Raw genomic sequence first — 12,830 nt, forward strand, 5'->3', positions numbered from 1 at the left:
TGGTATGGGTTGAGAAAGAGTTTCTTTTTCTTTTTTTTCACACCTACAGCATCTGGTCTTCCTAGGTGGTCTCCCATTCAAGTACTAACCAGGCTCGACCCTGCTTAGCTTCCAAGATCTGATGAGATCGGGCACGTTCAGGGTGGCATGGCTGTAGACGAGGAAGAGTTTCTTAATGGAAAAATGATTCCATTACCAGAAGAAGAAGGCAGACTAAAATAATAGTTACCTGTAGCATAGACTGCCAATGGTCCCGCAATATCTATTCTTCCCTATCACTTTAAATAAGCACCCCCAATATTTTAGCTGTGTATGTGTACACCCAGAATAAAGGCATATTTCTCAGACTCACTTGCAACCAGGCGGGGCCTTATGATTAAATCTGGCATATGAATTTATGTAGGATTGATGTGGGACAGCTTCTGAAAATCTGAAAAAGTAGCTGTTATGTTCCCTTTACCTCACTTTTCTTCTTAGTTTTTTCCTTCCTTTCTTTTGGAAGGAAGATATGATGTTGGCTCTCTATCTGCCATATTGGACCAAGAAGCAAAGTCCACACCCTAGAGTCCCTGAGGACTGTGTGAAACAGAGCTGCCATACCTTCCCTAAACTGCCTAGTTCCAAACTTTTAGGTGAAAGAAAAATAAATGTCTGCCTTGCTTAAAGCACTGTGTGTGACGCATACACATTACAATCCACCTGAGGGCAATTCAGTGCTTTCGCTTTAATAACTTTGCTTCCTCAAATCTTAATTATGGTCTTAAGTCTATAGAAACAGTGTGATGTATTTATTCATTTAGTCAACAAATTTTGATTATGACCCGTTCTAGTATGCAACAAGGAACTAAACTCTTCAATAACCTAAAAAGCTTACATTTTAGTGGAGCAAGAAGAAATAAAAGGGTAGATATATAATTTATAAATGGTGATACAAACTAAGAAAACTGGAGCATGGTTAAGGAGATGGAGGATATGGGAATATTAGTGTTATTTTTTATAGGGTGATGTAGGGGATAAAATAATATTTGAGGAGTGACCTTAATGAATGGAAGGTGTGCTGGTTAATTTTATGTGTCAGCTTGACTGGGCCACAGGATGCCCAGATGATTGGTGACACATTACGTCTGAGTGTGTCTGTGATGTGCTTCTGGATGAGATAAACATGGTGAGAAGCTGTAGACTGAGTAACACAGATGGCCCTCCCTATTGTGAGTGGGCCTCATCCAGTCCATTGAAGGCTTATGTAGAATAAAAAGGCTGAGTAAGAAAGAATTCTCTCCCACTGCCTGTCTGTCTTGCAGCTGGGACGTCAGTTTCTCTTGACTTCAAACTCAGACCGGAACTTACACGGTCAGCTCTCCTGGGTTTCCAGCTTGTTGACTACAGATTGTGGATTTCTCAGCCTTTAAAACTGCATGAGCCAGTTTCTTAGAGTAAATCTTTTTCTTGGCATGGAAAGGAACAGTGAGAAGGCCAATGAGCTGAGGGCAGTAGTTCTCAGACTTTCTGGTTTTAGGGCTCCTTTGTATGCCTAAAAATTATTGAGGATCCCCAAGAGCTTTAGTTATATCGATTCTATTGAAATTTGTCATGTTAAGAATTAAAACTGAGAAAAATTGATTTGTTTACAGATTACCATAATAAGCACGTGACATGTTAATAAAAGTAATTTTTAGTGAAACATAACTATATTTTCCAACGCAAAAGAACTTAATGAGAAGGGTAACATTGTTTTGCAGTTTTGCAAATCTCTTCCATGTCTGGCTTGCTAGAAGACAGCTGGATTCTCATAGCTGCTTCTGCATCCAATCCATAGCAGTATGTTGTTTCGGTTTTAGTAAAAGAAGAAAATCTGGCCTCACCCAGACACAGAATTGAAAAATGGAAGAGTGTTTTAAGATTAGCCTTTTCAGATATTTCCAGTTATTCTTGTTTGATACTACATCAGAACTCAACAAGTGGTAGTCTTTAAAGGGCAGTTGCAACGTGGAATCAGAAACTATATTTTAAAAGTACTTGTTCTCTGTACAAATGAGCATGAAACAACACTAGAATATTAGAATAACTAGAATATTAGAATAAAAGTAATTTTGACTTCCAGACCTCCGAAAGGGTGTCAGGAACTACACTTTGAGAACGATTTTTTTAAAGTAAGTGAGGAAAGAATGGACGAAGATGTCATCAGAGAGTACATCGACTTGCAGGTTGTGATGAGGACTTGGAAATTTATTCTGAGTAAAATGAGAAGTCATCGGAGGATTTTGAGTGGAGCAGTGAATGGGTCTAACATTTATAAGATTCACTCTCTTTTAGATGATGAGGGACAAGGGTGAAGGAGGGAGGCCAGCCAGGAGAGGGTTGTCATAATCTAGGTGAGAGACAATGGCGGTTTGGACCACAGAGGACATGATGGACGTTGTCTAGCTTGCCAGATAAACAGAGTATCTGGTGTATCCTAGGATCATCATTTGCTAGGTGTATGATCTTAGAAATAATGACTTCTGTAAGCCTCCAAATCCTTATCTACACAGTCACGGGAAGCACTTGGCTCAGGTCCTGGCACAATAAGTGCTTAATAAATGTATCTGTGAATGTTGCACCAACAGCTGGTTTGGTGCAGAGCTAGAAGATTCCCCATCGTCCTGAGGGAGTCTACCACTGGGCTTCTGATCACCGTGTGTGCATGTGCACGTGCGGATGCTGCTTCTAAGACATGAAGAGAAGAGGATTGGAAAAAGGGGAGACCCGGGCAAGGGGATGATTTGGATTAAGGGATGGCATGTGGCAGGACACACACTTTCCTTTAGGCTGATGTTATTTCTCAGGAGCATCTGTTTTGCCTTAAGCACGGGGTCCCTTTAGGGAATGTTTTTAAAGGAAGTTGATCTTTTCCTCAGGTTTCCCCCAGCTCTGCCATGTTGTTTGGCAGAGGCCAGTGGTATTTGGAGTTTTGCACAGGCCTCCTGGGAGCACCAATTTACCAAGAATGAACATGGACTGCTGAATGGCTGTCAGGAGGGAACAATTTTCTGTCCATTCAAATCCAGAACAGATTTGAACTAATGCCCTGGAATTAAAAAGCCATCCTGTTTCTAGTCGAATAGAGAATGACGTTTGTAAATGCAGTTTTAAGCATGTTGCTTGGATGGGTTTTATATTGCAGTATACCCTTCTCCAGAGTGTTAAACACTTTATGAACATCTGTTGGCTGTTTGGGAACAGAATGGTTTCGATTAAATGATATTCACAGTTCTAGGGAAACGTGGTCCCTGACATATCCACGTAGTGTGGGCTTTGGTCTTTAAAAGGACATACTTTCATAGAGTGTCCACTCTGTCCACTCAGGACATTAGTACTTGTAAATTAATCACTAATAAGGAAATAGTTTTTAATGTGCTTCAGGGAGGGAAGCAGCTTAGTGTAAGGCAAGAGGATAGACAATGGCATCAGAAGGACAAATCCAGGTCTTGCTTTCCAGGTGTGTGACATCAACAGCTTACACTCTTCTGAACCCCTCTTCCTTCATCTGTTAGAAGGGCATAATAACATTTCCTGCTCAGGGCAGGGCTGTTAGAAGATATAAATTACACAGCGAGTGTTGAGTACTTAGCTCAGTATCTGAGAATTAGCAGGTGCTCTAAACACCAAATCGCCATCCACTGTTCTCTTAACAGCTTTGATGAGCAAAAATAACGAACCACGTTTGTACAGCCTGAGTCAGCAATGTGTGTGTTAGATGTGTTCAGTTCAGGAGGACCAACTCGCCAACTTCAGTCTTTAAGTCCAGCAGAGAGCTGAGGATATTGCCTTTTACACTTTCTAGGGCTTTCCATTGATGAATAATATTCTGCATTGGAAAACTGCAAAACAAAAACAAAAACTGCGAAGGAAATCAGTAACTGGTGATGCCAAACAAATCGAGCTTAAATCACAACTTCAGCAGGCAAAACGTGGAATGGGAGACAACTTCAGGGTGGGCTGAAGTCTCCTGAGAAACCCTGAGAATTGAGAAAGGGGAGTTTGAGATTCCTGGACAGACAGGAGGAAAGGCCAAAGCACCAGGCACGGTGGCTCCCCCAGTGTCGCTGGGATCCAAACTGCCTGGAAGGGTCATAGCCCAGGCTCCACCGAGAGGCTGGGCTCTCTGTTCTTCCGTCCCGCTTGGCAGGGCTGTGCCTACAGAAGTTATGAACAGGTGCCTCCACGAGTATCTTCCTTCCTCCCCTGCTGAAATGCTCCTAATTGCCTTGAGTGTCCACCTTTCCTTTATGTGAAGGTGTTTTTCTAAACCAGGTATCTATTTTTCCTATTCTCATTTAGCTAAAAATACATTTCTGGGAGAGGAAGGTTTTCTGGTTCTTACCTCTTTTGCTGTTAGGTTGCTTGTTTCCAGTGAAACAGCTAGCTGGGGGTGAGGATAAGGAGGCTGTGGTGCCTGACACATTATTCTGGAAAGTCTTGCAGTGAGTATGGCCTGAGCCCCTGAATCACAATCTCATCTGGACCACTGATTAGAAATTCACATTTCTGTGCTCCTGAATCAGTCTTACAGGGGCAAGATCTGCAAATCTGCATGTTTAACAGACTCTCAGGGTGATTCGATCACAGTTTAATTTGAGAGTCCCTGACCTAGTGGAAAGACCTGGGAGATGAACCACATATAGTTTTAAGCAGCCAAATATATGTTAAGATTCGCTTACATGATTGCCCTTGAAGATAAAATTCATCTACTTACTGCACCTCATTGTTTTGCTGGAGCACATACTGATAGTACTTTCCCACCATGTGAGGACCGCCCACACCAACTGGCTGAGATGGAGGTGGGGACAGAAGGAAGGCCACCTCTTCTTATCCCCTCTACAGCCACTCCTTACTCTGCCCTCACAAAGACATTACTCCCAGATAGAAATATACATGTCCTTTGCCCCCAGTTGTGCTCAGTAGCGTGCCACTGTGAGCGTATCTGAATTGTTTTGTTTGGAGATTCAAGGAAGAGAGGAAAGGCATTGAGCAGCTTCCTACTAGATCATCGATACCTGGCAAAAAGGTCCCCAGTGATCGAGTGTCAGCAGAATCTGCTATAACTCAGAAACTCAATCTCTTTCCAGTTCTATAGGACTAATTTGCATTCTCTGCAAATTCTGTGGCACAACTTGTTTTGTTTGCTTTGTGTCGGCAGAGCTAAAGGAAATCCATGATGGTGGTTATTTTCTATACTTTTACTGTAAATTTTTATTTTTTTCACGAGGAAGGAAAAGAGCAGTAAATTGAATGTTCTGCTTTTAAGAAAGATACTTGCAGGGAGGAAGGAAACTCCGAAGGCTCCTAAGGACATCATTTACGAAAGAAAGTCCTTAGAAACCTTCAGTGCTGCCAACCGGACTTGACTGTTTGGTGTCTGGAGGAAATTCATTGATTCCTGCTTTTTTATGGGAGGAAAGGGCATTAGATGTAATGAGCATGGGCTTTCACCTTGACACCTGTCCTTTAATCCTGGAAATAGTAATGAATGCCTTGAAGTATCTTCTGAGTGGTTTAACTCAGAAAGTAGTTTAAGTAAAGGGACATCGCTGGTGGTCTTCATTTTTGGTTGGAAAGGATTTTGTATCTTGCAACACATTTTTTTTTTTTAAAGGAAAGTAGTAATGTATGAATGCTGAGGTTTGAATTGCATATGAAGAGTTTACATGATAGCTTTATATATAGTGAGCTTTCTTATAATTTTTACTTCTACTTTACATGTTAGTCAAATCAAGGTCACATCAAAGGCATAATGAGCACTTAATTGATGCATTATACTAACACTTTACAAGTCTGATCTTGTAAGAAATTAAAGAGGTAGGTACTCTAATTTTTATTTTATAAATAATAAGGAAACTGAAGATTGGAGATGGCCCAAATTAACAGAAATGTAGTGGAAGATTCGTGATTTGAACCTAGACTATCTGATTCCAGAGTCTGTGGAGTTAACACAACCCTGAGCTTGTTGTTTTCTACAGTACTGCTATGTATGCACCCATCCACATGCACACACGTATATGTGCACACACACGCACCCAGAGAAGTAAGATTATTCCTTAGGGAAAAAATATTCCTTTATTTCTCGAACATAGGGACCACATTCGAGAGAGAGAGAGGATATTAGGGGAAAGAAAAAAAACCCAGAAAGGTGTTGGCACTTGGAAAAATAGTTCAGGACCGTTAGCCTCCTAATACCTGTTTCAAATCACCTTGGCTTTGCAATTTAGTTTTGTTCCTTCACTAACTTTGTAAGTTCTTATGGGCAAGTGGTACTGTCCTTGACTCTGGGTTTTGTCACCTGTGAAAGATGGAGTTGGACCAGATGACCATTACATTCCTTTGATTTCTAACATTCTATAAGTATACATGGTTTCTGCCTTCCAGAAGCTTGCAGTCTCTAAGCAGGTGTAAAATACAAGCACTACATGCGAACAGAACTTCATGTGAATCCCTGAAGTGTCCCTTAGGTGGTCTTGGAATTATTGGTAAATGAGTGGTAAAGACTAAGGAAGGCAGAGAGAAGACAAAACCTTAGTGTCATCAGAAAAGGTTTCCCCAAGGAGACAGAAGTTAAGCTGGGCTGTTAAGAAATTCAGACAGTTGGACTTACAGGAATTTATAAGATGAATAATGCTCTTTGTAATGAGTCCAATATTACAGGAGTGTATGAAATTGAAGGAGAGCCAGGAGACGTGAGAAAAATGGTGAGAGCACTTGCCCTCTGATAGTTTGGGTTTTCATTTTGCTGTTTTCCCATGACACTTCACACACACTGTAGTGCCATTCACTCATGGCACTGTCACTTGGTCTGGAGCTTCTTGATGACATTTCTGTATCACCGTATCTGGCATAGCGCCTGCACTGACGATGTCACTTAATAAATAATTGATTGAATGAATGCCAGCATATTTTCGAGATGCTCGTTCACAGTCATTGAAACAACTCTGTTGAGCGCTTTGTGGGCCAGGCGCGGCACGCAAAGATCAAAGCGATATTGATCCCGTACTCACATGGCTCCATGGTCTCATGGAGACATGTTTATAAAGAGCTGAAATCCAAAGTAGGAAGGAGAGAAATTTTATAATTGAGACTATTAATTTAGATAGACTGGAAGAGCGCAAGTAAATATCCAACCCAACAGAGCTCAAAGAAAAGACATAGAATGGGCAAATAGAGCCCCGGACGATTAGGTAATTCTTTTGGGTCCTATCAGTTCCTCAGCTTTCAAAGTTGGATCAGTTTCCTTAGGCCTTAGAAGTTGACTCTTAAATTCCACCCCCACCCCCAATCCAGCATCTTGTAAGGCTATACACAGGAGGCTAAGATCACTTCCTGACTTTTGGGTAAAATTCTAAAAAAATCCGGAACATATATGAAAACAATATAATAAGACTATAGGTTGCCATCACAGACTAAACATGAACTTGAACGGAAATGCTGGCATGAGATTGAGGGGAAAAGGAGAGAGGAAAACGGAAGAAAAACCGGCTGGAGTTTTTATTTCCATTCATCACCTCATGGAGAATTAAGCGTGGGAAGACGAGGTGAGAAGTTCTTTCATTTAAAAATTTATTAATTTGTTTTACAAACAAATGGGGTGCTTACAATGTCCAAGGTAATGTGACAAGTGCTGAGAGAACCCAGAGACTCACTATTTGTGTTAATCTGAGACAGAAACAGATGGGTAGGGCTGCCATACCAAGCCACCACAGACGGGGTGGCTTAAACAACGGACATTTATTCTCTCACAGTTTTAGAGGCTAGAAGTCCAAGATCAAGGTGTCATCAGGTTGCTCCCTCTAAGACCTCCCTCCTTGGTTTCCAGAAGGCTGCCTTCTCCTTATGTCTTTGCATGGTCTTTCCTCTGTGCGTTACCTGTGTCTTAATCTATTCTTAGAAGGACACCAGTCATATCGGATTAAGGCTCATCCATGTGACCTCATTTGACCTTAAGTACCTCTTTAAAGGCTGTATTTCCAAATATAGTGACATTTTGAGGTAGTAGGGGTTAGGACTTCAACATATGAATTTTGAGGGTACACAGTTCAGCCTATAACATGAAGCTTCAAACTTTTAGCCTCAATTCAAGAAGGGGTAAAGCTTAGGGGTATTTATTTTATTAAAGTTTACCTTCGATGGGTAAATAAATATATGTTCTCTTGACAAATTGAAAACCAGCTCAAAACAGCCAAAGCATTAAAATTTTCCATTCACTCAAGATTTCAATGTTTGATAAAGATGGTGATTTTTCAGTTTTTGGCACTATGCTGTGTTAACCATCCCTGATTGTTTTGTTTATTAAGTCCTTGGTTACTGCCTGGAGTTTACGTAAACTGTCTTGCTCTGGAAATGGGTACACGTCGTACAAGCTCTAAAAAAGGAAAAAAAAACATGATCCTTTGCTGGCCTTGGGCTGAGTTTTACTATAAAGGAGGATTTCAAGGGTGTTAAAAGAGGGGATAGATGATGCTGAACGACTTTATTCCAGTGGACATAGATGAATGGCTTGGACTTGGATAAGAGAAAACATTTTGACTCGGGATCAAGGGGAACAACGTGATGTTACGATTATTGGTTATGGTTATAAACGGGAACCTCTATGCTTGTTATAGGTACTTCTGTTTCCATAGAGGACATTTTCATTTCTGACCTTAATCATGACCTATAAGAACCTGTGTGAAATAACGAAAGATAATGCAAAATTCTGTCTCTGAGCCAATATTATTATTATTCACAGGGTAGTAAGTTTAAAAAAAAAAAAGCCCTTATATTGTGCATGGAACACTAGATTGGGGTTATTTTAAATAGTATAACCTATAGATTTAAAATCTAATAATCTTATTAACTTGACTTTTTTCCATCATGAAAGAATAATTTTGCATAAAGCATTCATAGAATAGTTGAACTCTGTGAGCGATTAAAAGGCATCTTGTTCAACTTCCCTATCTTACAGGTGAAGAACCTCAGGTTAGCAGCTGTTGTACAGCTCTCTTAAGGTCATCAACCCAGTGAGTTCAGCATTCCCCAACTCCCTATTTAGGGCTCGTTCCGGTCATAGAGTCACAGAGCATTTGCGCTAAACCTTAGAGGCCATTGAGTCCAACTCTTTTCTTATAATTAATTAGTTATTTGTTATCAATTAAGGACTTTGTGGCCAAGAAAGGTGAGGCAATCTGCTGAGCTCACAGGGAATCAAAGGCAGAGCCAGGAGCTGGAACCCACATCTTTATTCTCCAAGGGCCTGAGACCCCTCCTCCAGGATTTCTCTCAGGGCGTCCTGAGTTTGTACTGTGCACAGAGCAGTGAAGGGCTTCTAGCTCTTCATCTTACAGGCGAAGGGAATATGGGGTTTTTATCTTCCTTTTGCACAGGAGGAAGATGGGACGGGGCTTGGAGATTCCAACAAGAAGCTAACGAGACTTTCAGTGTTACTTAACTGTAGTGGATCAGTTGAAGAGCATACTATTGAGTACCTACCGGTATGCAAGGATTAAAACCCATCAAAGACAACAGAAAAATGAAATTCCATGCTTTCTCTGTTATCCATTGAGGGAAACTCGATATAAAGACTCCAAAACATGCTAAAAATACACTCCGCATAGAAATTTCTACTCACATACCAGATAGTCTCTTTACTGTAGCCTCATAGACATGTCTCTTCTCGCCTTCTAAATCAAATCCTCCTTGAAGCAAGACCGTATCTTAGTCATTTCTATCTATAGTACGTAGCATATCTAAGACCAGTTTAACTTAAATTAACTTACATTCAGTAACAATACAAAGCATCATAAGGCTCCTATGTTGGTTAGCATTAGGCTCAACTGTGGGAAACAGGAAATAAAGGCAGTAGCTTAAACAAGTAGAAATGCATTGCTGCCCCACATTCAAGGTGTCCATAGGTGGTAGCCCGTACTTCATGGCACAAGTGATCTGAACACCTTCTTGCTTGTTGCACTGCTGTGTGACTTTCATTCCAAAATGGCTGCTGGATAACACATCCATTCTAGACAGCAGGAAGGAAGGGGGTGATAAAGAATGACATGCCCTAGCCTTTAGGAATACTTCCAAGAAAATGCATACACCGCTTCTGCTTAAAGCACATGAGCCAAAATTTAATCACAACCACAGCTAGCTGCAAAAGAGTCTGGAAAATGTAGTTTGTTTGTTTGTTTGTTTTTCCAGAGGCCACAGGCTCCCCTAAATATCAGGGATTCACTTATTGAAGGAGAGGGAAGATCAGAGAAAAGTGGCAGGATCTGACACAACTCCAAACTCCTGAAAGAAATGTTTCACTGCAATATTTTAGTTGTTTTTTTTTTTTTTTAATTAGGGGAGGAGCATTGGTCTCTAGTCATATAGTTAAGATTGTAGGTTTAATAATAATCAGATCTGATCGTACCCTGGCTCGGTTGAATACTGCATGTGTATGACTTTGTTGAAGGCACTTAACTCATAGGATTGTTGGAAAAATTAAGCATAGTCCTGGCACATATGCAGTATTCAATAAATGATAGTGTTGATTGTCATTTTTTCTTATTAATTTCCCTGTCAAGAAAATACATATCCAAAAACATGTCTAGTAAAAGATAATAGCATCCATCTGCTGGAAGATGCATGCCTCACAACCTGCAGTCACCAGAGTGTCGAAACAAGGAGGTATGCCTTCCTTCTAGTCAAGTTGGTGTGGAGAATCACTGCTGTGAGTCTCTGTGTATATGGGTCTTGATCCTGTGGCCACCTGGGGGATCCCATCACCCACAGGCTTCTCTGTGTTTGGAGGCTCAGTACCCTGGACAGATATGGTATAAAGGAATTCCGGAGTCTTTCAATACGTTTCCATTATAAGTATATCTATAAAACATATCATTTTCCCATATTGAGGAAAACAGTAAAGTTGCTGGTACCCCATCCAAACGATTTCATTGGTCGGTTGGTTTTGAATTAGTCGAACAATGAAGTTACACACCGATTACGTACCCTAGCCTTGGTACTTTTAGGCTCTTTTTAAGAGAGGCAAATGAGTTATAGAACCACCGGCAGTGACTTTGGCCTGGGAAAAAACTCAGCAAAATAAACATTCATTGAGCACTCGCTATATGGCCAGCACTGTATCGACACTGAAGATCAATGATGTCTTGTGGGAGAGACAGAACTCAAGAGAGAAGATGGTATCCTGAGAAAGAATGATTACAACACAAACTTTCAGGTCAAGAAAGTTTGTACTTTTATCTCTCCACAGAGTAGTAGGAAATGAATATATGGAACTCAGGATGAAGAAATTTCTATTAAAGAATGAGCAGGGAAAATATAAAGATATTTACAGTGTTGCCTTACTTTTCTTTAGCCACTAATTTTGTGACCTCTGTTAGTTTAGTTACCATTTACTGGGCACTTACCAACGGCAAGAACGAAGCCAATGAACGAAGTCTTTTTTTTTTTTTTTTACAAGAGGGGGCCGGTAAGCTAACACTATACCAACTCAGTCCTGGGTGCAGTGATTATGTTTTGCATGACACCAGAATTTGTAACAGGAATCCAGCAACAATTTTGTAATCAAAGTCACTAACAAACTACGATCTGAAACTTACTACATTTTTTGGGGCTACAGACATTTGTTAATTGACTATCATCTGACTTGAAAGTTAACATAGTGAAAACAGGATGGTGCTGTGAATGTGTTAATCTAGCCGCCTCCTTCGCTTCTGGGTGACGGTGCAAGTGTTACTTAATGGCTTTTAGCTTGTTTCCTCTTCTGGGGGGTTTTGGGAAGATTAACTGGAAACGCCTGTGCAAAACACCAGTGTATTGGAGACAATATTAGTTTGTCATCTTCCCCTCCAGGCTCCTTCCTTCCTCCCCAAAATGCTCTCCCCAGTTGCTAAACAATGGACAACGTTTAGTGCTTGTTTTATAACCCTTTTCACCGTGCGACACTTCTAACTGTACATCCTTTCTTGCTGCTCTCTCCTGTTGTTTTCCGTAATGCTTCTGTCTCTTGTTTCCTTCCTACCTTTACATTTCTGTTCTTCGTGGACTCAGGTTTCCCCACCAGCTCCTAAAAGACTAGTGTTCTCTGGCATCCATCTCCACCCTTCTCTTACTTTATATTGTCTTTCTTGGCCAATTAATCTGTTTCGTGGCTGTAACCACCACGGCGTCCAATCTGCGGGAGATTTCTAAAGCCACACCTACTGCCAGGACTCGTTCCTGAGTCTCAGTTCTGTGTTTCCAACAGCCTGTTTCATACCTTCTTCTGAATGTCCCAGGAAGTTCAAAATTTTCAAAATGGAACTTTCCCCTCTGCTCCGTTCCCTCTCTCAGCTTCTGCATGGCCACCCGCTGAGTGTCCTCCTTCTTTTCCACTTACCCTAACCTTTCCTTTCAATCAGTCACCAAGGCCTGTTCATTCAGCCTGCAGAATTTCTCCCAGACTTTCCCTCCTCCCCGTTACTGCGACCATCACCCTATTTCCGGTCCACTTCTTCTCACTTCGCTTTTCAATGACCACACTCGCCTCCTAATGGATTTTTCTGCCTCCATTTTCTTTCCCCCTCCAGTCCATCTGTCAAACTCATAATGAGTTTTAGGTCAACATAGTCTCTCTTGCTTAACTATCTTAAATGAAGAAATTCTGGCTAACACAGGACAATGGAGCTTATTTTACCCCAACTCTACCTCTAACAACTAACTGACACAAAAAAAAAAAAAGAAAAAGAAAAAGAAAAAAAAGTTGTTTAACCTTCAAAGAACTTAGAAAATGCCCACTATCCCAAGCACTGAACACAGTAAAATTTGGATCTAATAGGGAA

The 12,830-nt window shown here is 40.9% G+C and overlaps 1 pseudogene; it reads right to left on the bottom strand.

Moving 5' to 3' along the window:
- Positions 1-40: 40 nt before the first annotated feature.
- On the bottom strand, positions 41-159 carry LOC112483760 (annotated as a pseudogene).
- Positions 160-12,830: the final 12,671 nt, after the last annotated feature.

Source organism: Pteropus alecto, unplaced genomic scaffold, assembly GCF_000325575.1.
Source record: "Pteropus alecto unplaced genomic scaffold, ASM32557v1 scaffold164, whole genome shotgun sequence".
NCBI classification, from domain to species: Eukaryota; Metazoa; Chordata; class Mammalia; order Chiroptera; family Pteropodidae; genus Pteropus; species Pteropus alecto.